The sequence below is a fragment of the Littorina saxatilis genome, linkage group LG13, assembly GCF_037325665.1.
Source record: "Littorina saxatilis isolate snail1 linkage group LG13, US_GU_Lsax_2.0, whole genome shotgun sequence".
Lineage (NCBI taxonomy): Eukaryota > Metazoa > Mollusca > Gastropoda > Littorinimorpha > Littorinidae > Littorina > Littorina saxatilis.
In genome coordinates, this window is record NC_090257.1 from 6,164,022 (window position 1) to 6,190,376 (window position 26,355).

Genomic DNA, 26,355 nt, shown 5'->3' on the forward strand with positions numbered 1-26,355 from the left:
TTGATTACATCAGTTCCACATTTAAATATTGTGTGCATTTTTGGATTTATATGACAAAATACTATAATTTTTGTTTTTTCTATGTTAATTTTCAAACCCCACTGTAGGCAATAGTTATTTAGATAATCTAACTTATTTTGTAATCCTATTTTTGATTTTGAAAGAAGTACTAGATCATCTGCATACAGTAGACACGATATTTTTGTATTCTGGTTAATGTATGGCGAATCAACGTCAGGCATTCCATCTGTTATATCATTAATGAAAATATTAAAAAGAGTTGGGCTTAATGTATTTCCTTGATGTACTCCTTTTTTAACCAATACATCTGGTGAATATCCACCTTGCATTTGTGTGCATATCTTTGTATTAATATACATGTTTTTGATTATATTGTAGCATTTACCTCTTATGCCAGTTTTGTATATCTTAAGTAAAAGTGCATCATGCCAAACGTTATCAAAAGCTTTTTGAAAATCTACGAAACATCCATATAATCTACCATTTTTAGTATTGATAATATCGTCTACAATTTTCTTCAGAATGAATATTTGATCCATCGTTCGGTATCCTTTTCGAAACCCAGCTTGTTCTTTTATCAAAATATTCTTTTTTTCTAAAAAGTTGTTGATTCTTGAATTTATGATTTTACAAAACAATTTTCCCAAATTACTACTATTAAGAGTGATTCCTCTATAGTTACTCGGATTCATTGGATCTCCTTTTTTATGCAATGGTACACTTATTCCAGTCTTCCATTCTGTAGGATAGTTACCACTTGTAAGAATAATGTTGAATAGATTAACTAATATTTTAGTCATATGATCTAAACTTGCTTTTATAATTTCATTGGTTATTCTATCTTTTCCGGATGACTTCTTATTTTTCAACGTTTTACATTCTTTTTTTAATTCTTTCTCTGTTATGGGGTCATCTAAAATAGGTGTATAACAATGTGTATGCATCTTCTTTAATTCCTCATTTACTATGTATTTTCTTTCATCAGAAACTTTAGTTTCTGTTCCTATCAATTTCTCTAAATGATCAATCCATTTCATTGGATTGATTGCACATTTTTTAATTGTATTGACTTCACCCATCGTCTTTAAATCTTTTAGAGTTTTCCACATAGCACTTGGATCGTTATTAAATTCGTCATTCAATTTCTTTACTAAATTATCTTTAAAAATCCTTTTCTTTTTCTTTAATATTGCTTTGTATTTTTTTCTTTTTGAGTAGTATTTCTGACATAAATTTACATCATAAGGGTATCTATTTAGAGCATTTAATAATGATTTTAATTCTCTCCTTTGTAAAAAACAGTCACTATCGAACCATTTTTTATGTTTTCTATTCTTTTTCGTAAAATTGCGGTTCTTGATTTTCTTGTTCAAGCATTTTTTTGCAGCCGTGTTTAGCATTGCTGTTATTTTGTCTGTTAAATTGTTAACACACTCGTCTGAGTAATATTTCTCTTCACATGTATGCATTGTTTCAATTTCGTCGTTTATGTTCTGAAGTAAATGTTTCATGTCTCGTGTGTCTAACTCCTGTTTGAATTTAACTTGTGAATTGCTGTCCCACTGATATATTATTTCTTCTGCTTTTCCTTGGTTATTAATTGAACATTTATTATGTTTACAATTGATGTTAGGTTTAACATTGGCATTTTTGTTTTTGAACGGAATTCGAATTCTTAGTTCTAAAGGACAATGATCTGAATATACAGTTAAATCTTTTACTTTCATATGTATTACATCCTTGATTAGTTCCTGAGAACAAAGAAAATAGTCTACTACACTACAACCCTGGGGTGTATAACATGTGTATCGCCCACTTAAGTCTCCCAAGGACCTTCCATTAAGTATATACATGTTATTATTATGGCACAAATCTATCAACCTTCTACCTTGTTTTTGTATGACCTTATCTGAAGAATGTCTTTCATGTAGATAGTCAAAGCAATAAGTTGATGGCAAAGAATACCTAAGACTTTCGCTATCTAACTTTAGATAATCGATCAGTTCACCCGTTCTTGCATTGAAGTCTCCGCATAAGATCACGTTACCTTTGGGTATTAATTCATCTAAGTCATTCTCTAACTTGTCCCACAATTCCTCAGTAAAATCTTTTCCAAAGGATGACGATTCGGGCGGAATATATACACACCCTAAATAAATGTCGTGTTCTTTGTTATCCTTTTGAACTTTCAGCCAAATAATGTCACTGTTGCTTTTTTGTAGGATTTGGAAGTTTGAAGATATGTTTTCTCTTATGAATAAACTAATACCCCCAGAAGCACTGGTTGCATTTGTTCTTCTCTTTCTATAAAAGTGACGTTTTACAAATCCTGATAGAAATACTTCTTCGGCATGGTCCTCGTCCAGGTGCATCTCCTCCAGCATAATAATGTCATATCCACATAAAGATTTTATAACGTTATCATCCTGCAATTTGTTGGTTGTTTGTCCGTCGATTGTTTCTTTATACCCTTTTAGGTTCCACGACAAAACATTAATACTGAATGTACTACTATCAAACATGTATGGTTTGTATGAAAAGTTACCTTCGTCGTAACACTAACATTTTTGAAAGAATCGAATACGTTATTAACGAACAAAATATCTATCACGATATTATTAAAAGAAATATCTATCGCGTGGTCGTGGTTGTGGACTCCAGTTCCATGGTCTCATCATGTGAGGATGCATGAAGGCTGAATCTCTCTTTGGTGGACTATGATGATGTCCACTCCATCTTCCATTGCTCTCCCATGTTCTCTGTCTTCCCGTTTGCTGGTGTCGTCGTTCAAATGGTGGTGGGCGAGACTGGTGATGAAATTGGCGATGATAATGACCCGTATGTTGTTGGATTGGTCTGGCAGCTTGGTGTTCTGAGTGATGGTTTCCCTGCCTTTCCCACAAAATATGGTCAAGGTGTTGGCCAATGTTTCTTGCCAGGACTGCCGCGCCTTTCATCGTTGGATGTATTCCGTCTCTGTTCGACAGCGAATATACGTTTTCATGTGAGACAAAGGAAATTCCTGTCTCCGCCATGTCTGCTGCGCACACAGCATTGAATACCTCTCGTTGAGTGTTCAGATCCATTACGTTAGTTGGAATGATCTTACTCACGACAACTTTGGCTTCTTTGAATCGCTGTTTGGCTGCCTCCACACATTTGGTCATCATTTTTGCCGCTCTCTGACCTTTTTCTTTCTTGATGTCATTCACCCCGACATGAAACATAATTGCATCTGGAGTTTTGTGAATGTTCTCCACTGTTTCTTGGCAATCCTTGATGTTCACTACATGTTTTTTTACTATCTTCAGACCGTACGTTTTTTGCATTCGGCCTGGATCGACATGTTTCAATACACTGTCATGAATGAGGTAGACTGTTGGTAGAGAGTTTTCTTCCTCTCTGTGCTCTTGTCGTGACAGGTTTTCAAACACAACGTCTTCCTGATCTTCATCTGAATTGGACTCACTCGCTGTTGAATCAACAAAGTCAAAAGAATCTTCACGGCGATGTCTTTTCAACACGCTGATCGGGCTTTTGTTTTTCTTTTTTACACGAGGATTTCTTGATGACGTCAGATTGTTCGATGTTGTTGACGTCATTGCCTTTTCGGCTTCATGGTCTTTGTTTTCCATCTTCTCGTATGGCGATTTCGATGTTATATCTCTGACTTCATCAACCCTTTTATTCACCTCTATTCCTGATGACGTCATTGGTTTTGTGCACGACTTTTCTGGTGTCATTTCGATGCTGATGTCATGGTTCATGCTTCCATTCTTTTGAGGTTGGCACGTGGTCTTTGGAACCTTCTGTTTTTTCTCATGTAGTTGTTCTTTTACGGATGTGCTGTACGTAAGGATATCTGAATACGTCGTTTGAGTTGTCACATCTTGTTGTCTCGTCTTGGGGTGTGTTGACAACATGTCAGTCAGTTCCTTGATTTCTTCTTTGTGACTTCTATTTGTCAGCTGGATTTGTTCGGCCAAGTTGAGAATCGCGTTCTCCATGTTCTGTATCATTCTCTTGCCCTCAGACTGTTCCAGTTTCAAGAGCTGCAACTCATGTAGCAGGATGACATTGTTGTTTTTAATCGCATGATTGTTATCAAGAGATTCTTCTTCTTCGGTGAGGATTTCACTGACGTCCTCCACAATCTTTTCGTCCAACATCGCTTGTGCACAATCCTCGCAGGTGAACTTTCTCTGCGTTCTTACGAATAAGCACAGCTGATACACTGGTAACTTGGTGTGCATCCATGGAATCTTGCTTTTGCATGAAGAACATGTAAGTTTTCTTTGTTTAGATATTTCCTCAGTTTTTTCACCGTTGATCAGTGTTTTCACGAGTGTTTGATCATCCTCTTGACAATTCTGGAATCTTTGTTCTAGGGTTGTCAAGGGAATCGTGTCGTCATGTCCTTCAACCGTTGTTTCGCTTCGGTTTTCTGTTGTTTCATCTTGAAATTCATCCTCCTCACCTACTCTAGTTTCATCCTCTCCTTCAAAGTTCTGATGCTCATTTGAAGAACCTTTGAATATAACTGGATTCTCAATTCCAGCCTGCCGCATCGCGCATTTTGCTGCGGCCAACGACTGGTAACAACGATGAGTTGCCTTTGGGAATGCCGTCACTGATTTCGACGCCTCGTTCCATGTATCAAATATTCCAACAGTCCTTCCACTGCTTACAGCATAAAATCGCTTTTCTGATCTCTTCTTTTTCCTTGATCCTCTCGAACGACTCATTTTTTCATTTTTTCACTTTTAAATCATCACTTTCGCCATTTTAGAACCGGAAGTGTGTGTGTGTGTGTGTCTGTGTGTGTGTGTGTGTGTGTGTGTGTGTGTGTGTTTGTTTTGTGTTTTTATTTCATTTAAAAACAATTATGATTAAAGTACGATTAGGCACGGATGACATTTAGGGTACATACGTATTTGCTCTCTTTAAGTGTTATGATATGATTTGGTTTTTATTTTGCTTTTCATAGTTGATTTACGGATTTTTTCAGTGAAAAGTGTTCGGCAATAAGAACAGACTCACCCTCCGTCCGCCCCAACCCCACCCCCAACCCTCCCCCCCTCCCCCCCCCCCCCCCCACCTCCTTGGGCCTGACGTAATCTTTCACAGTTGTTACACACGCCTTCCAGTTCAAAAATGCTCTAAGGATGTGTGTTGGTGAATCGGACACGGGTTTGATGTAAAATACGTTTCGGGTTTTTCATGGATGTCGTTACCTACCATTATTGTGTATAAAGCCATTGCGGGAGAGGGATCTGTCGATACTTAGTCGGTACTTGTCGCTGCTGTCGCTGATGGTGAAGTTGTTGTGGGTGACGTTAGCTTTTGTACCGTCAAACTTCATCAAGTCCACACGCAGTTCGTACTTTTGACGGGATGTCAACGCGTGCAGGGCGTCAAGGCCTGTAAAGTAATAAGAAGTGTTCTTCAATTAATAGTTTTGACTGACACTCAATATATGTCCAAGTGATCAAGACCTGGAAAATGCATGTGTAATCAGCCTGTCTCAAATGTTAGTGTCATAAAAAAAAGGTCTTGAATTGTACAGTTTAAAGATCTTGCTATGTGAAAGAGGATGACAGGAATTTAACTGTCCAATGATGTGCTCTAATCAACACTGAACCCACTATAGTGGCTGCTGAGAATACGAAAGAGCTTTTATCACTAGAAAACGATTTCGTAACAAAACGAAAACAGTGATATTTAATTTCTCTTGGTAGATCGTGGTTTGTTGTTTCTTACTTGACATACACAACGCCAGTATTGTGTCAAGTAAAAAAAACACTCTAATGGTCATTAAAAGCAAAAACGACCCATCATTTTAGACTGTAATGCATCATTGACTGATGACAGATAGCTTGCAATGTTTCATTTAACCCTCTTCTACATGAAACACTTACACTCACACTTCCTCATCGCCTTTTAATGCCAACGAATAAAAACTTATACAAAAAATGGTTGCTTCAAATTATATCATTTGAAGCACCACCACAATACATATGTCTTTAACATTCTGGGAGTAGGGGGAATTAGGGGGGACTTGAAGATGTCACACACTTTAGTGAGTTTCTGTAGTCAAATGGTAATATACATGTACTTACGTTTTTGAAATAGAAAAATCTGTAAAACTAATCATACATAATTACTCTTTACAAAACAAAGATGTACAACAACAAAAAAACGACTCACCCAACCAAAATTCGCCTTGCAAATCGCCAAAACCGTTCTGGTATTCAGTCCAGGTGCGGTCAAAATCCACAGACCCGTCTTGTCTTCGCTGAAACACCTGTAATTATCAGTTTTTGGTGACTACGTGAAAATCATGTTCACTTTTTATATTTAGTCAAGTTTTGACTAAATATTTTAACATCGAGGGGGAATCGAAACGAGGGTCGTGGTGTATGTGTGTCTGTGCGTGTGTGTGTGTGTGTGTGTGTGTGTGTGTGTGTAGAGCGATTCAGACTAAACTACTGGACCGATCTTTATGAAATTTGACATGAGAGTTCCTGGGTATGAAATCCCCGAACATTTTTTTCATTTTTTTGATAAATGTCTTTGATGACGTCATATCCGGCTTTTCGTGAAAGTTGAGGCGGCACTGTCACGCCCTCATTTTTCAACCAAATTGGTTGAAATTTTGGTCAAGTAATCTTCGACGAAGCCCGGACTTCGGTATTGCATTTCAGCTTGGTGGCTTAAAAATTAATTAATGACTTTGGTCATTAAAAATCTGAAAATTGTAAAAAAAAATAAAAATTTATAAAACGATCCAAATTTACGTTTATCTTATTCTCCATCATTTGCTGATTCCAAAAACATATAAATATGCTATATTCGGATTAAAAACAAGCTCTGAAAATTAAATATATAACAATTATTATCAAAATTAAATTGTCGAAATCAATTTAAAAACACTTTCATCTTATTCCTTGTCGGTTCCTGATTCCAAAAACATATAGATATGATATGTTTGGATTAAAAACACGCTCAGAAAGTTAAAACAAAGAGAGGTACAGAAAAGCGTGCTATCCTTCTTGGCGCAACTACTACCCCGCTCTTCTTGTCAATTTCACTGCCTTTGCCATGAGCGGTGGACTGACGATGCTGCGAGTATACGGTCTTGCTGAAAAATGGCATTGCGTTCAGTTTCATTCTGTGAGTTCGACAGCAACTTGACTAAATATTGTATTTTCGCCTTACGCGACTTGTTTCTGCTTGCAGTCTCTCTCTCTGGGTCTAAATCTCTCTCTATTTCCTATCTTGTATTTTTGTTTTGTTATTGTGTGTTTGTGCGTCTCAAGGACAGATTTTAAGAAAAGGCCTAGCTCAATGCAAAAGAGACAACAACAGAAACCAGACTAAAAGAATTACAGTGGAAGATACTACACAATATATACCCAACCAATATTCTTCTCTTAAAAATGGGACTCACAAATAATGATAAATGTCCATATTGTATTGAACAAGTTGATTATATTGAACATTTCTTTTTCTATTGCAGTAAAATTCACCATTTGTGGAAGCATGTTGAAACATTGTTTTACGATCGATATAACATAGCAATTATTTTACAAGCAACAGATGTGCTGATTTGTGTGCGAGATAAGAATGGTCTGACACATGATATGTTTAAGTATCTTACCCATTTAATCTTGATTGGAAAAATGTGCATAAGTAAATTTAGATATGGGACACCCCTTGAAATATTATTTATTTTTCAAAGGGATTTAACCCTCAGGGGACTGGTTTGAAATAATAATATTTAGAGACTGTTATTTACGGGATAGAAATGTATTATATACTCCAGGTTTACTACATGTTTGAATTAAAGGGAAAATGATGACACAACTGTTGAAGTCAGAGAAAGTAATTTAATGGAAATGTAACCTGTAATGTAAAAGAAATCAAAAGTAAAAAAAAAAAAGTAAAAAAAAAGGCCTAGTCTTAAATCTTAATCCTTGTAAAATAAAGTTCAGTTCAGTTCATTTCTCTCTCTCTCTTTCTGTCTCTGTCTCTGTCTCTCTGTCTCTGTCTCTGTCTCTCTCTCTCTCTCTCTCTCTCTCTCTCTCTCTCTCTCTTGTTTATTTGCTTGTTTGTTGTTCTTTCAGTCTATCTGTTTGCTTTGTTTATATGTATGTGACAGGGGAGGCTACCGCTCCTTTCACAACGGACTCTTCACCCGAGTTGTTGGCCTTTAAAGTCAACACCTGTGGTTTGTAGAGTTCTGTTTGTGATGGGGTCTGGTGGTTTCCGATTGTCTGTATGTTCATGGAAACCTTCGGGTTTGCATAACAGTTTTTATAGGGCTAAGAAATTAGCCCTAACATTTTCAATCCTGTTTGATTGCACTTCGCTTCCCGAGGTGATCGTAGTGTTTCGGCACACGGTTACATCTATATCATTTTTATAAAACTGATGTATCATAATTTATTTCTCTCGTGTGTTTTAGACTGGGTGGCCGAGTGGTAACGCACTTGCGCTCGGAAGCGAGAGGTTGCGAGTTCGACCCTGGGTCAGGGCGTTAGCAATTTTCTCCCCCCTTTCCTAACCTAGGTGGTGGGTTCAAGTGCTAGTCTTTCGGATGAGACGAAAAACCGAGGTCCCTTCGTGTACACTACATTGGGGTGTGCACGTTAAAGATCTCACGATTGACAAAAGGGTCTTTCCTGGCAAAATTGTATAGGCATAGATAAAAAAAAAAATGTCCACCAAAATACCCGTGTGACTTGGAATAATAGGCCGTGAAAAGTAGGATATGCGCCGAAATGGCTGCGATCTGCTGGTCGATGTGAATGCGTGATGTATTGTGTAAACAATTCCATCTCACACGGCATAAATAGATCCCTGCGCCTTGAGTCCGAGTCTGGAGATACGCGCGCGATATAAGACTTCATATATATAGATGTATTGAGGGCGGGTTGTCAAACTATAGGCTGCGCCTAAAACCTCTATCCTTATGTATTAAAGAGCAGTCAGTCAGTCAGTCAGTCAGTCAGTCAGTAAGTCAGTCTCTCTATCTATCTTTGACTGTGTGACTGTGATTTTCTGATTGTGTGTGTGTGTGTGTGTGTGTGTGTGTGTGTGTGTGTGTGTGTGTGTGTGTGTATGTGTGTGTGTGTGTGTGTGTGTGTGTGTGTGTGTGTGTGTGTGTGTGTGTGTGTAACACCTACCAGCCAGCCCCCTCCATCAGTGTCGTGGTCACAGTAGACCTCTAGTCCAGTCTTGTCATCTTCAGGGAAGATGGTGACCACACCGCTCACACTGCTGTAAAGTTGTGCGTCCGCACAGTTCCACGGTGTGTGCTCTACAGAAAGTGGAATACAGTTTAGCAGCAGCTAAAACATATTTGATTAGACGTAAAACGTAACTTATACCAATTGTTCACAAAAATGTTCAAACAGTTATGTTATTTGTGCTAAAACAGATGCACTTACAATTTCAATCCAAATATTATTGATCAATAGCATTAACAAAGACGTGTTACAACACCAACTCCATCTAAAAAAAAGGTTTCTGATTTAACAATTTAGCATTTCGTTTTTTTAATCTCATATATTTGTCGTAAACAAGTTGAAACACGGCCAGTTGTGTTAAACATACTTGCATTTAGCAGGAATAAGTTTTCAAATAACCAAAGGGAAGTAATCGCTCTTTATGCATACGACATGTGTAATAGAGTAAGCGAGAGTTGTACGGAACCTTTTCTCCTGGCACCTGAGAGAATAACAAGCATTGAAATGAACAAGCGACTTCATCCATCAGAACCCCCTAGGATGAAAGTCGCTTGTTCATTTCAATGCTTGTTATTCTCTCAGGTGCCAGGAGATAAGGTTCCGTGCAACTCTCGCTTACTCTATTACACATGTCGTATGCATATAGAGCGATTACTTCCCTTTGGTTATTTGATGTCTTAACAACGCTCTGCCTCATTCTGTTTGAGATTCTAGGAATAAGTTTGTTTCTTTTTCCCTATTGTTTAAAAAGTGTCAGTCTTAACAAATTTAACAAAACGATCTAATGATCTAACTACATGAGTTCTTGCTACGACTTTACTCTTAAAGCAAAATCACACTCTTGCCAAAATATATCAACATTACCCGCTATTACGAGCTAGTCGTGTGACAGAGAGTTTTCTTGCACACGAGACTGTAGATGTTTCACGACGGCTTTAGCCGGAGTGAAACAGCAGCAGTCGAGTGTGCAAGAAAACTCTCTGTCACACGACTAGCTCGTAATGGCGATTATGTCTCACAGCATAGGCATAGAAAGATATAAATGAGTTTTTGGGGACGAAATAACAGCCACAAAACCAGACTGACAACACAATTGCCTTTTCACACATACCGTACACACGCATGCGCGCAAAAGATAGATCCAATTCGTTTCGTGTCTTTTTCTGGTTGAATGCATTTAACAAAGTATCAACCAACGTTTCTGAATCTTTCAATGAAAAAAATAAACTTTTTTTGAACCAAACAGCACAAACCAACGAAAGCTGAATGCAAAGCGCGAACGAACATGGATAATTTTTGTAGGTCAGGTCGTGGGAAAGTCCACCCGAAATGTTCCACAGGGGAACTGGTTGTGTTTGGATTGTTCTTTTTCTCACAGTGATGTTGATGTTGTTTACAGTGCAGTTTTGAAAGAATATTTTCCGAATTTGGGGCACACTTTCGTCTTTCGGTTCGTTTATCTTGTCGAAGTAACATTCGAGTGTTTCTAAATCCAAACCTTCCATCACCGCTGGTGCAGATTAGACCTGCCTGACTGTCTGCGTGCGTGTTAGAGCTGAAGACGAAGCCTCAATCGCCAAAGCGTCACCCATCTGTAGGTTCTGAGCATCGGATGTACGTTGATACGTGGTAAGATCCGCACGGAACTGTCTATGCAACTTTTCCTAGTCACAGGTGTAAGGTTCGATCTTTTCTTTGCAATTTCGTCCTCTGTGTACGTAGCAAAACGTTTCACCATTTTCGGTCTTCGTTGCAGACGACGATAGTGAAAGTAGTACCTATTGTTTTGTTTTGACCTTTCGTATTCAGGGTTCTTCATTGAAGCTTGGTAAAGGGACCGTGTCGTGTAAGTGGAAAGTTGAGGAAGCTTTTGAAAACAGAAATTGAATGAAGAAGAAAATGTGGCTTTCAGTTATGTACAGGAGAACGGGGTTGGTGTTATTCTTTTACCGTCAAACACTTACAAGGGCGGATCTGGGGGGGGGGGGGTTACACGGGTTACGTAACCCCCCCCCCCCACCCACCCCCACAAAAGAGGTAATTTATTGGCTCAGGATGCACCAGATAGCTCTATTTTGCTTCTTCGGATAAAAAGAAAAATTCCGGGGGGGCATGCCCCCGGACCCCCCTAGAGTCTTAGGCGCCTTCGGCGCCGTCAACTTGTATCTTCGCAGTCATTTTGTAACCCCCCCCCCCCCTCCAAAGTGAATTGATCCGCCCTTGACTTAGTACACAGATAAAACGTGATTGACTGACCAAGGCCTTTTGGAACACTATTCAGAATGCACAACAAAATGTAACAACGCTTTGATACCCATTTTTCTACGTTCGTGATCACTTGAAATGAATACTGAAAACATAAGTGTTTAAGGTAGTGACTGAATGTATGTAAAGGTAAAAATTTTCAGAAATAAATGCATAATCAAAATAATTGATTTCGGCATGAAAGCGTGTAACATACAATCTTGCACACGTTTGCTTTAGTAGTGGCAAAGAAGGAATGCGTGTGACATATTTACATATTTAATACTAACTTCTGTCCAAAAATAGAAGAAAACAAATAGAAAGAAGTCGAACTCGCATAATGAAATTAACAGACTGTTTTTTTGTCTCATCAAAACATTATAACTTTGAGTCCCCGCGACCATAAACCAAGAAAGCGCTGACACGTTCACGATAAAGGCGTGCAGAAAGTGACAAGCCAGTATAACGCATTCAAAGAAAGCGCGCTTTTGTCTATTCTTTTCAACTTTCTGAGCTTGTTTTTAATCCAAACGTAACAAATCTTTATGTTTTTGGAATCAGTAAATGATAGAAAATAAGATGAAATCATTTATGGATCGACGGGCGCAGTGGCCTAATGGATAAGACATCGGCCTCCTGATCGGAAGGTCATGAGATCAAATCCCGGCTGTGGCCGCCTGGTGGATTTAGGGTGGAGATTTGTCCGATCTCCCAGGTCAACTTATTATGAGCAGACCTGCTGGCGCCTCATCCCTCTTCGTGTGTAAACGGAAGCACAAGACCAAGTGCGCACGGAAAAGATCCTGTTATTCATGTCAGAGTTCGGTGGGCTATATAGAAACACGAAAATATTTCATCCGAAAGCGGCGTATGGCTGTCTAAATGGCGGGGTAATGGCGAGGTTAAAACGGGCACACACGTAGAAACCTACTCGTGCAAAATTTACATGAGTGAACGTGGGAGTTTCGGCCCTTGAACAAAAAAGAAGAAGAAGAGAATGTATGAACTCATTAATTAGTTTTTAAGCTAAGAAGCGGAAACATAATTCCATAGTCCAGGCATCGGCTAAGATTGCTTGACCAACATTTCAATCAATTGTTGCTTTAAACAAAAACAATTTTTGTTAGAAAGATTGTCACAGTGCCACCTCAACTTTCACGAAAAGCTGGGAATGACATCATCAAAGACATTGATTCAATTAAAAATAAAATAAAAACGTCTGGGAACTCTCTTCTATGTGACATGTGTACCTGTTTTGCGCGCGCGTGAGTGCGTATGTTTGTGATAATACATGATTGTGCAATTTGCATTATGTAGTACGTGTGTGTGTGCCCATGCGACGGTGTGTTTGTGATAATGTTTTTTTTAGAGCAATGTGTTATTCATTGATGTGTGTGTCATTGCACGTAAAAGGATGTTTTGTTGTCGTAGGATTTTGATTGGACAGCGCTTTGAGCAGGGTTAACACCCTGGATACATGCGCTATAGAAATATCATGCATTATTATAATTATTATTATTATTGTATAGTTTCAGAATCGGGCCACACATACACACACACACACACACACACACACACACACACACACACACACACACACACACACACACACACACGCACGCACGCACAAATAGGTACACACACACACACACACATACACACACATACACACACACACACACACACACACACACACACACACACACACACACACACATACACACACACACACACATTATCATTCTGTGAGTTTTACAGATTGACTAAATGTACTAATTTCGCTGCACGCGACTTGTCTTTCACTCTTTTTTAACGTTCTATCGTTCCTTCTTTCAGAGAAAGAGGCGGGTTTCTTGAGACAACGGAAGTTGTTTTATTTTAGCGTTTTTCAGCGTTTCCCCGCATTTCTTTGTTTCTGAGTCTTTTGTTTTGTGTCTCTCTTTCTTTCTGTAAACTTACCAATGTTCCTGGAGTATGATCGCGCCCCAGGAGCAGGCGTGGTGGATGTGTTACTAGTCACCATTATAGCGTGACCTCGACAGATCTTCTGGTCAAAGGTGAAGGTCTCACAGTAGTCATATTGGTTGCAGAGAACAGCGCAGTGTAGTTTGCTTCTCACGGGCGATTCGAACAGAACATTTTCGGTATAAGCCTTATCGAAACCAACGTTGATCTTACTTCTTGCTATAATAGTTGCCGCAACCCCTGATACAAGGAGACCGGCTAGGGTCATCAGAATTACTGCAGTCATCTTTGACATCAGCAAGAGTTGTAACGAACGACCGATTATTGAAAACCAAATCTCACAACTAAAACCTAAACCAGGCAAGCGAGCTTATATTATGAACAAGATGTGTAATGAGTAAGCAGAAACTCCGTCATTAGCAATAAAGAAGAAGCTCTTGCAATCTTTGAAGAGCCTCCAGACAGACAGAAGTTCAACACTGCAGAATGCGTTTAAATATTAGTAACCTTAACTCAGACTTGTGTAAACGCCATCTAAAAGATAACGCACAGTGTGCTTGCGGTGATCCAAATGAAACATCCGAACATTACTTATTAAACTGCACCTTGTATGCAGATGCTCGTCTGACAACAATCAATTCGTTGCCTGTTCACTTCAGACGCGTGGAAATATTATTAAAAGGTAGCGAGCAATATTCTGTTCGTAATAACATATTGATATTTGAGTCTGTCCAATCGTTTATTGTTAAATCTGGTCGATTGATTTGATGGATGTGTTCACGCATTGATAGTGTATATGTGTGTGGGCAGGCGTATGCGTACCTCCACACAGCCTCTCCCTGTGTTATCGTATTTGATTACATAGGCAGCGTATAAGAAATGATTATTATCGTTTGTCTCGTATTTTATATGTTAACGAACTACTGCCTTCCATAAAAAAATTGTTACATTTACTTGAATTTACATGTTGCATGTCTTAGACTTGATGCTATCTTCCTATGCGCTTTCGTCCTAGCCTCTCCTTGTGGTTGTTAGTACTTTCTTCCCCCTCTCCCTCCCTTTTCTTTTTATCTTCTGTAGATTCCTTTGTTCCTATTTAGCTCCCCATCCCCATTCTTTCAATTTGTTCTTCTGGTTTATTGTTGTTATGTCCACCATTACGAAAATGTGTGTAACTTAGTATTGTTCTGGTCACGTGATATAAGCATTTGCTTGAGTGCGTGTCCTAGTTGTGTGTTTTGAACTGTTCATGCGAAGAAATCCTGAATAAAATTGTGTTTAAACCAAGAGCCTCCAGCGTACGCGTACTGCAGAATTACTCCGGGCCGACTTTCTGGGCCAAGAACAAAGAACACTTACTATTCGCGTGAAGCGATATCAAAATATTAAGTCAATATGTCGGCCAGAAACTAAACGATCGACACAGAAAAAACCCAGTAATGAGCGAGACTTTATGTAGTACAGCTTGGCTAGCTTAGACGTAAACGGGTCTCGCTCGTCTCCGCGAAGCATGCGAAAGTTATACCTTAAAATTCTACTTTCCTTAATTGGGAATATATTTTTGGTTTAAAAAATGTCATGTCTAAATATGTTTTGGATTCAAGAAATGATAAGGAATACAACTTTAATGAACAAATGAAGTTATAAAGTAATACATAATATTAAAAGATTAAGTCAATAATGTCGAACTCAAAGAATGAAATTGAATGAAATGCATCGGCCGCTGATTGCTTGAAATGATTAGTCAGCAAAACGCAGTAGCGTAGAGCGTTTAATAAGAAACCGCGATTTCAATTGTTCGTTTTAACTTTCTCGGCTTGTTCGTAATCCAAACATAAGATATCTTTCTTTTTACATTTAGTCAAGCTTTGACTAAATGTTTTAACGTAGAGGGGGGAATCGAGACGAGGGTCGTGGTGTATGTGCGTGCGTGTGTGTGTGTGTGTGTGTGTGTGTGTGTGTGTGTGTGTGTGTGTGTGTGTGTGTGTGTGTGTGTGTGTGTGTGTGTGTGTGTGTGTGTGTGTGTCTGTCTGTCTGTGTGTGTGTGTAGAGCGATTCAGACGAAACTACTGGACCGATCTTTATGAAATTTGACATGAGAGTTCCTGGGAATGATATCCCCGGACGTTTTTTTCATTTTTTTGATAAATGTCTTTGATGACGTCATATCCGGCTTTTCGTGAAAGTTAAGGCGGCACTGTCACGCCCTCATTTTTCAACCAAATTGGTTGAAATTTTGGTCAAGTAATCTTCGACGAAGCCCGGACTTTGGTATTGCATTTCAGCTTGGTGGCTTAAAAATTAGTTAATGACTTCGGTCATTAAAAATCTGAAAATTGTAAAAAAACAAAAAAAATTATAAAACGATCCAAATTTACGTTCATCTTATTCTCCATCATTTGCTGATTCCAAAAACATATAAATATGTTATATTTGGATTAAAAACAAGCTCTGAAAATTAAATATATAAAAATTATTATCAAAATTAAATTTTCGAAATCAATTTAAAAACACGTTCATCTTATTCCTTGTCGGTTCCTGATTCCAAAAACATATAGATATGATATGTTTGGATTAAAAACACGCTCAGAAAGTTAAAACGAAGAGAGCTACAGAAAAGCGTGCTATCCTTCTCAGCGCAACTACTACCCCGCTCTTCTTGTCAATTTCACTGCCATTTGCCGTGAGCGGTGGACTGACGATGCTACGAGTATACGGTCTTGCTGCGTTGCATTGCGTTCAGTTTCATTCTGTGAGTTCGACAGCTACTTGACTAAATGTTGTATTTTCGCCTTACGCGACTTGTTTATTTTTGGAATCAAGAAATAATAACGAATAAGATGAAATCAGTTTCATCAGATTTGTAATGACCAAACTAATTCATTAATTTTTAAACTTCCACGCTGAAATGTAATCCCACAGTCCGCGCGATCCGGGCTTTGGTGAAGATTGCTTTAATTTGATTGAAAAATGGCGGTGTGACAATGCTGCCTCCACTGTATTAACAAACAAGTCGCGTAAGGCGAAAATACAACATTTAGTCAAGCTGTCGAACTCACAGAATGAAACTGAACGCACTGCAATTTTTCAGCAAGACCGTATACTCGTAGCATCGTCAGTCCACCGCTCGTGGCAAAGGCAGTGAAATTGACAAGAAGAGCGGGGTAGTAGTTGCGCTGAGAAGGATAGCACGCTTTTCTGTACCTCTCTTCGTTTTAACTTTCTGAGCGTGTTTTTAATCCAAACATATCATATCTATATGTTTTTGGAATCAGGAACCGACAAGGAATAAGATGAAAGTGTTTTTAAATTGATTTCGAAAATTTAATTTTGATCATAATTTGTATATGTTTAATTTTCAGAGCTTGTTTTTAATCCAAATATAACATATTTATATGTTTTTGGAATCAGAAAATGATGAAAAATAAGATGAACGTAAATTTGGATCGTTTTATAAAAAAACATTTTTTTTACAATTTTCAGATTTTTAATGACAAAAGTCATTAATTAATTTTTAAGCCACCTAACTGAAATGCAATACCGAAGTCCGGCCTTCGTCGAAGATGGCTTGGCCAAAATTTCAATCAATTTGGCGGGGATATAGCTCAGTTGGTAGCGCGCTGGATTTGTATTCAGTTGGCCGCTGTCAGCGTGAGTTCGATCCCAGGTTCGGCGGAAATTTATTTCAGAGTCAACTTTGTGTGCAGACTCTCTTCGGTGTCCGAACCCAACCCCCGTGTACACTACATTGGGTGTGCACGTTAAAGATCCCACGATTGACAAAAGGGTCTTTCCTGGCAAAATTGCATAGGCACAGTTAATAATTGTCTACCTATACCCGTGTGACTTGGAATAATAGGCCGTGAAAGGTAAATATGCGCCGAAATGGCTGCAATCTACTGGCCGTATAAAATTTCATCTCACACGGCATCACTGCAGAGCGCCTAGAACTGTACCCACGAAATATGCGCGATATAAGCCTCATTGATTGATTGATTGATTGATTGAAAAATGAGGGTGTGACAGTGCCGCCTCAACTTTTACAAAAAGCCGGATATGACGTCAACAAAGGTATTTATCGAAAAAAAGAAAAAAACCGTCCGGGGATATCATTCCCAGGAACTCTCATGTAGAATTTCATAAAGATCGGTCCAGTAGTTTGGTCTGAATCGCTCTACACACACACACGCACACACACACACACACACACACACACACACACACACACACACACACACACACACACACACACACACATACACCACGACCCTCGTCTCGATTCCCCCTCTATGTTAAAAAATTTAGTCAAAACTGATAACAAATGAATTAAAATTGAAACAAGAAGAGCAAACGCTCGATCGAGTCACTTTCGCAGTTCTGAATATTATATGAGGCATCAGATGGACAGGAAGAAATTGCTATTCACAACACAATGAGTCACGTTCACATAAAATTTGAGCCCGGTCACTTTTATAGTTTCCGAGAAAAGCCCAACGTTAAGTTGTGTGTTGCCGAACAGAAAAGGCTAGTTATCTCCCTTGTTTTTCTGATAACGTTCGTAAAAGGCTACAGATGTAAATACTTTGATGTAAAGAATAATCCTACAAAGTTTCAATCACATCCGATGAACTTTGTCAAAGATATAAAATGTCTAATTTTTCCTTTGACGCTGACCTGTGACCTTGAAAAAGGTCAAAGGTCAACGAAACCATCGTTAAAGTGTAGAGGTCATTGGAGGTCACGACTAAACAAAATATGAGCCCGATCGCTTTGATAGTTTCCGAGAAAAGTCCAACGTTAAGGTGGTGTCTACGGACGGCCGGCCGGACGGCCGGCCGGACGGCCGGCCGGCCGGACAGACTAACACTGACCGATTACATAGAGTCACTTTTTCTCAAGTGACTCAAAAATGAAATAAATTGATAACAAATTGGTAGTCTGTTCGTTTTTACATTTAGTCATAAACGAGATTGGACGAAGAATAAATAACTTCATTGAATCAAGTGTAACGAAATTGACATAATCTCTTTTCCAATAGGCATGAATAAGAATATGATGCGGCTAAATAGGCTAACAAAATGGCATTGATCTTAACGGAAATCCAGCAGCAAATGCCTCGGTCTTTCCATTATTGTTATGGTGTCATGCACCCGGACACTTGTCCCAGGAACCTCTTATTAATTCACATTGTCTTCTATTCTGCGCTCTGAAGTTCGTGTAAATATCAGATCTTTGAACGCCCAACAAAAGAGTTTCCGCGAAGGTTTTAAAAGAATGTAATGATAAAGTTTCAGGCAATTTTGGAAGCCAGTTATATATAATCTTTAAGAATGTCGATGAAATATTTCAGAACGTTCGTTCGTTCGAGCGATCGTTCGAGTGTTCGTTCGTTCGATCGTTCGTGCGTTCGTTCGTCAATATGCAACATATACATGTTGTTTTGTGACAAATGCCCAAATGCCCAATATATTGGAGAGACAGGAAACACACTCAAAACCAGATTCTATCTTAACCGTTCGCACATCCGTAGTGACAAAGGTACTGATTATCTTAGAATGTGTCCATCTGATAGGGCCTAAAAAAAAATAGGTGTGGTTACCTACCCTATTTTTAGGGGCCGATCCTATAACTTTTTATTACATTTGTCAAAAAAAAACAAAAAAAAACGAGTGCAAAAAACGCAATGAAAGCGAAAGCGCCCGAGTCGCACACTTATTTCCCTGTCAAGTAGGTTTAATTTGTACACATTAGAAAAAAAAGTTTAAAAAAAAAGTGATTGCCTACCTACCTACCCTATTTTTTTTGGCTATGTTACCGTAACCACACCTATTTTTTTTTGTTTTTTTGCCTAGTCGTACATGTAGCACGCTGATTTTCAGTCGGCTTTTGGCGTCAAAAAGATGAAAAATCGGAAAAGATTGTTTTAGAGTGCAGATTAAAAAAAATCAATGCATACAAATTTGATAAAACAGTTGGTTATACCTCAGGTATGGCAAAGTATAGCAACATTTGATGGACTCGAGAGTTAGAAGGAGGATGGTTAGAATTGTGTAAGAAGGCGGGTACATAACATTCTGTTCTCATTGGCTGTCCTCAGTCTGTCATCCATCCTTTGCAGCGCGTTCAAAATTCTGCAGCCCGGCTTGTCTGCAAAGCCCCTCGGTCCCAGTCCTGTTCCCCCTTGCTAAAGAAACTTCATTGGCTCCCTGTAGAGCTGAGAATCCAATATAAGTGCTGCTGTATCTGCTACAAAATAATATCTGGCTCAGCCCCATCCTACCTGTCTGACCTGTTCACACTCCATACACCCTCACGATCCCTCCGCTCCTCTGTAGACACTAGAATATTCCGTCTATCTTCTTTTAGTCGCAAACAGCACGGCCAGAGAGCCTTCTCCCACTCAGCTGCCGTTGCGTGGAACTCTCTCCCTTACTCTATCCGACACTGCCAAACATTCTGTTCCTTCAAATCAAACCTTAAAACACACTTCTTCACACAGTATTTTGATTAATTTTATTTCAACATGGTGCATTTTTGAATCAGGTGTTTGAATGTTTGAATGTTTTGCCTGTGTTAGTATGCTTGCAGCTTGTAGAGCGAGTTTTCGCGAGGAACAGGGTTGAGCTACGGTAGGGTCACTGCGCATGTCTGGTTTTTTTCTTCGCGGAAACGCTGTTGGGTTGTGTCCAGTCGCGTCCCTTGCAACAAGATGGCGACAAGCGCGTTACGGATTTACTGTTGTGGAGAGTTGATGGACGACGATGATGAACAAGCAGTACTGTTTTATTGTTGATGTGAATGTAATGCCAAAACATCGAACTATCGATTCGAACGTCAATGAAGAAGTGAGCGTAAAAATCGAGCGCAAAACAGCCGGGTAAAAGTTCAGGGCGCTAAAGTACATTTGAGCCGAAATCGCACCCAAACTCCTGTTGACCTCATTTCTTCCCAAAATAAACATCACTGCTAAAATAAAATGCATTAAAACCAAGACAGTATCCAACCCAGTATCCTTAATTTTTGAAAGGCTAAGTGATTTACAACAAATGTCTTCTCACAATCCGTAACTTTGTCAAAAAATATTTGCAGAAGTTTCTCACCTCGCCTTGGCAGCCATCTTGGAACTGGAGAGACCCTACGCAGGAAGCAAGGTTGAAAGTTGGTTAACCGGTGACGTCACTCCAGTCGTACCGGACCGAGTTTTTGCGACCTCCGGTTCGACTCGAGTCACCTTAGTTGACGCTAAAACTCGCTCCCTGTGTTTCGTTGTTCACTTGTGTGCTGAATGCTGCTGCACATGCTTTTTATATTTAGTCAAGTTTTGACTAAATATTTTAACATCGAGGGGAATCGAAACGAGGGTCGTGGTGTATGTGCGTGTGTGTGTGTGTGTGTCTGTGTGTGTGTGTGTGTAGAGCGATTCAGACTAAACTACTGGACCGATCTTTATGAAATTTGACATGAGAGTTCCTGGGTATGAAATCCCCATACGTTTTTTTCATTTTTTTGATAAATGTCTTTGATGACGTCATATCCGGCTTTTCGTGAAAGTTGAGGCGGCACTGTCACGCCCTCATTTTTCAACCAAATTGGTTCAAATTTTGGTCAAGTATTCTTCGACGAAGCCTGGGGTTCGGTATTGCATTTCAGCTTGGTGGCTTAAAAATTAATTAATGACTTTGGTCATTAAAAATCGGAAAATTGTAAAAAAAAAATAAAAATTTATAAAACGATCCAAATTTACGTTTATCTTATTCTCCATCATTTGCTGATTCCAAAAACATATAAATATGTTATATTCGGATTAAAAACAAGCTCTGAAAATTAAATATATAAAAATTATTATCAAAATTAAATGTTCCAAATCAATTTAAAAACACTTTCATCTTATTCCTTGTCGGTTCCTGATTCCAAAAACATATAGATATGATATGTTTGGATTAAAAACACGCTCAGAAAGTTAAAACAAAGAGAGGTACAGAAAAGCGTGCTATCCTTCTTAGCGCAACTACTACCCCGCTCTTCTTGTCAATTTCACTGCCTTTGCCATGAGCGGTGGACTGACGATGCTACGAGTATACGGTCTTGCTGAAAAATGGCAGCTACTTGACTAAATATTGTATTTTCGCCTTACGCGACTTGTTTGCTTTGCTTTGTATGTATATGTATGTTTGTCATTGTAAAGCGCTTAGAGAATGTAAAGCGCTCTATAAATCTCCCATATTATTATTATTATTATTATAACGATTTTCGTGTGCAACTGCTCTAATAAACAAAGGGAAGTAGACGCTCTGAATGTATACGGCATGCATAATAGGGTAAAATTGAGAGTTACACAGAACCAATCTGCTGGCACCTGAGAGAATAACAAGCATTGAAATGAACAAGCGACTTTCATCCTCACATTATAACAGATTAGTGTGTCAATTTCAATTAATTTTAGTTGCTATGCTAAATTTCTATTTCTGTCCCCATTACCAGTGACTATTTGGACCATGATTTGTTGATACGATAATTTGTGTGTTTGTAACTGCTGCTTGTTTATGCAATGTGAACATGATTATAGCAAGTGAGTGATTGAGGGAGAAAGCGAGTGAGTGAGCAGTCAGCAAGAGAGTGGGTGAGTAGGCCAGTGAGTCAGTCAGTGAGCAAGGGTGTACATGGGAGAGCAAGACAGTGGGTGAACGGTTGAAGGACTTTTTTGATTGGCTTGCTTGTTGGCGTAGCTTGATTATTGGCTGCTTGTTTGGTTGGTCTGTGGGTTTGCTAGCTTGTGGCTTCGTTGCTTATTAAGCAACTGTCTTAAGCAGACAGAACTTTTTCAATGTAAATTCAGATGTCTGTCTACAGAAACAATTGGGTGTATTTTTGTGTATTTTTATTTTATTCATATTTCTTTTAACAGTCCTGTTGTATTTATGCACCCATGTAGCAAATTTCAAATTTCGATTTTAGAATCCCAGGTATACGCCAAAGGAAGAAGCAACTTCTGGCTGTATTCTATGCTTTGATTATTGCCTGTTGAAGCGAAAAGCAAACCAGTGGATACATTTCCTTTTGCCTCAGTGCTATGGGGTCATGCTTGGAGGGGACACAGAAATCTCACATAGATGTATAACAGATTATTTTTCATTGAAAAGGAAAATCTGTCTGTACATAATATGCAATCTATATCTATATACGGCTTGTGTGTGTCTGTCTGTCTGTCTGTCTTTCTGTCACTTCGCGATGCACGGCCAAAGTTCTCGATGGATCTGCTTCAAATTTGGTGGGCATATTCAGGTAGACCCCGGACACAATCTGGTCGATGAAAATTTTCAACACGTGCTCTCAGCGAGCAGCGCTGAACCGATTTTGGTTTTTATGGTTTTTCTGTACATCCATTCCCAGTAACTCTTCCTTATCTTCTCCAGTGTTTTGCGCGTTTATCTCCCTTCCTTCGTGTGGCGTCAATCGCGTACGGTGCGCCCGGCGAAGGGGTCCGGCGAAGCCGGGTACCCGGCGAAGCGGGTATTCATCTAGTTGGAGATAAAGTAAATATATCACCTGGTTTGATGCAAAAGCGGGCGACCAATTGACGAAATCGTGCTTTGTTCGGTGGTTCGATCAGTAATAGTGATGCAGTCTAAAGAATAAATATACAGGGTGACCCAAAAAAAAGAGTACCCAAACAAAACGTCATAAATTGACCAAAAATAAAACAATCTTCATAAAATTTATTTACACACACAAGTAGCCTCTGCATGATTTGCACAGAAAATGTTAGCGTTCTAGCTTGTCTTTCAGGAAAGTTATGCTCATTCTACAGAACATGCTCCAAATGGCCTCCGCGCCGCTGCAGGCAAACTTGAACTCGCCGCGCAAAGTTATCAATCACCCGCACACACTCCTGTTGCGAGATTCCGCGAATGGTTGTTGTGATGGCTCTCTTGAGTTCTGTGATTGTCTGTGGGTTGTTCCTGTAGACGTTGTCTTTCAGGAACCCCCAAAGATAGAAATCTGGGGGATTTAAATCCGGGGGAGGCCATTTGGAGCATGTTCTGTAGAATGAGCATAACTTTCCTGAAAGACAAGCTAGAACGCTAAAATTTTCTGTGCAAATCATGCAGAGGCTACTTGTGTGTGTAAATAAATTTTATGAAGATTGCTTTATTTTTGTTCAATTTAAGACGTTTTGTTTGGGTACTCTTTTTTTTGGGTCACCCTGTACCTGGCTTTAACCCCCCCCCCCCTTCCCATCAGAAGCTTGATTATTTCATCATTGTACACTCTGCATTTTTATATTGCTTTTCTAGATCATACTGCTATTTCCTGCTCGAATTTCCGTTTTAAATTTGCTCTGACAACATACATTATTCTGCAGAGATGAATTAAAACTCTAATATATTCGCGTCTGTTTCCTAGTTGTAACAAAGCTCTCTCATCATAAAATATTTGACAAAATTGAAAATCCCGGAAAACCATTTGGATGGGAGCGGGGACAAATGAAAAATAAATGTGTGTAGTTGTGAAATTTGCACATATGGAAATCTGTCGTTTCCCATATGATAACCATAACAGTCATTGTTCATTTCACATCCTGTAATTTCAAACTCGATGAACTTGTTCTCAAAATACTCAGACAAAGAAACTGCACAAAGGGATTGCAAGTTTTTATTGTTCAAAGAGAAGACGAGAGCGACTCGCGTCAATACTGATCGAGCTTACAATGTTCACCTTCATTGTCATCTAGAGAAGAACAAGAGGCGAAGCCTTCAAGGCTCACGTAAGAAATCGACAAACAGTAACACAAACTCAATCACTTCGTCACACATACACACACACACACACAGTGAGCGGCATAGGTGACACTGTGCAAGAAAGCGAGACACTAGATCTAGATCTGAATGGCCGATTTCGAAGAAAAAAACTAGTCTCGGCCCGCTCGGCAAAATAACAATGACCGAGACTTTCAGTAATTCCTTCGCGTGACGTCTAACCCTCTTACGTCATAATGTGACGTCTTCAAATGTTGTGACGTCTTCAAATGTTAAAGTTTCTACCACAGACATATACATACATACGCACGCACGCACGCACGCACGCACGCACGCACGCACGCACGCACAGACAGACAAAAGTTAGCATCGCATAGGGTACACTTACGTGAGCCAAAAACAAGTCGCGTAAGGCAAAAATACAACATTTAGTCAAGCTCAGTCGAACTCACAGAATGAAACTGAACGCATTGTATTTTTTTCCGCAAGACCGTACACTCGTAGCATCGTCTGTCCACCGCTCGTGGCAAAGGCAGTGAAATTAACAATCCAGAAAAGCGCGGTAGCGGTTGAGCTGAGGAGGATAGCACGCTTTTCTATATCTCTATTCTTTTTAACTCTCTTAACGTGTTTTCAATACAAACATATCATATCTATATGTTTTTGGAATCAGGAACGGACAAGAAATAACATGAAATTGTTTTTAAATTGATTTCGAAAATTTAATTTTAATCATAATTTTTATATTTTTAATTTTCATAGCTTGTTTTTAATCCGAATATAACATATTTATATGTTTTTGGAATTAGAAAATGATGAAGAATAAGATGAACGTAATTTTGGATAGTTTTATAAAAAATAATTTTAATTACAAAAGTCATTAATTAATTTGTAAGCCTCCAAGCTGAAATGCAATACTATAGTCCGGCCTTCGTCAAAGATTTCTTGGACAAAATTTCAATTAATTCTATTGAAAAATGAGGGTGTGACAGTGCCACCTCAACTTTTACAAAATGCCGGATATGACATCATCAAAGACATTTATCAAAAAAATGAAAAAACCTCTCGGGATATCATACCCAGGAACTCGCATGTAAAATTTAATAAAGATCGGTCTAGTAGTTTACTCTGAATCGCTCTACACACACACACACACACACACACACAGACACACATACACACATACACCACGACCCTCGTTTCGATTCCCCCTCCATGTTAAAACATTTAGTCAAAACCCTCCCTAGCATCGCTACCTCCTCACCCCCCCCCCACCACCACCACCACCACCACACTACAACCAACAACATTTTCCCAACCAACGACAGCCAAACTGGTGTGGAAAAACTTTGTTTGATTGTAGCAGGAAGTGAAAATAAGAAAACATAAGCTATAAGATAAGGTGAAAAAAACTCAAATGTCAACATGTTATCACAAATGAGGACATCGGTTTTTTTGTCACATGACACCACTCGGAGAACAAGCCTAAAAATAAGGATGTAAATACATTAGGCCAACAAACAACAAAAGTTTGTATTCGATGATATGGCCAAACATTGTAATGATTAAATGTAAGGGTCACTTACTTTAAAAACAAAATAATATATATTATTTGTTTTTGTTTTTTTATTGAAGTTTTCTATTCAAACAATATTGTTAGATTACAGCTTTGAGTACTTAAATTCGTGCGGGTTTTGCCTGCTCCCTCTATCTACTTTGATTAAATTGATTATGAAAATTACGAAGCATTTATGAGTGTATAATTGCAGGTGTGTCTGACAGTACAGCGAATGTCTCTTCGACTTCTTAGTGTTAAATTCACCAGAAATCTTGGCTTCTTCACTACTTATGATATCCCGAGAGGTTTTTTCATTTTTTTGATAAATGTTTTTAAAGTAAGTTAGGCTTCTCATCTATCCCGTGACAAGCTTATTCTTTTTAGCCCTTGTATGATGGTTTCTTACTTAAAAAGGCGTCGAAAGCAACACAACATAATTACTTCCTTGAAACTGGACCGAACACATCCTACATCTACATCGGTCTCACCTTCAATTCTGAAAATTTCAAGGAGTGACACATATCAAAGAAATACCACCACAGTCCGTCCAGTGCGATGG

At 38.9% G+C, this 26,355-nt stretch overlaps 1 long non-coding RNA gene across 1 annotated transcript in view; it reads right to left on the reverse strand.

Moving 5' to 3' along the window:
• LOC138945968 (uncharacterized) overlaps positions 1–26,355 on the reverse strand; it is a 98,032-nt gene that overhangs the window by 22,258 nt on the left and 49,419 nt on the right. The window lies entirely within an intron of this gene.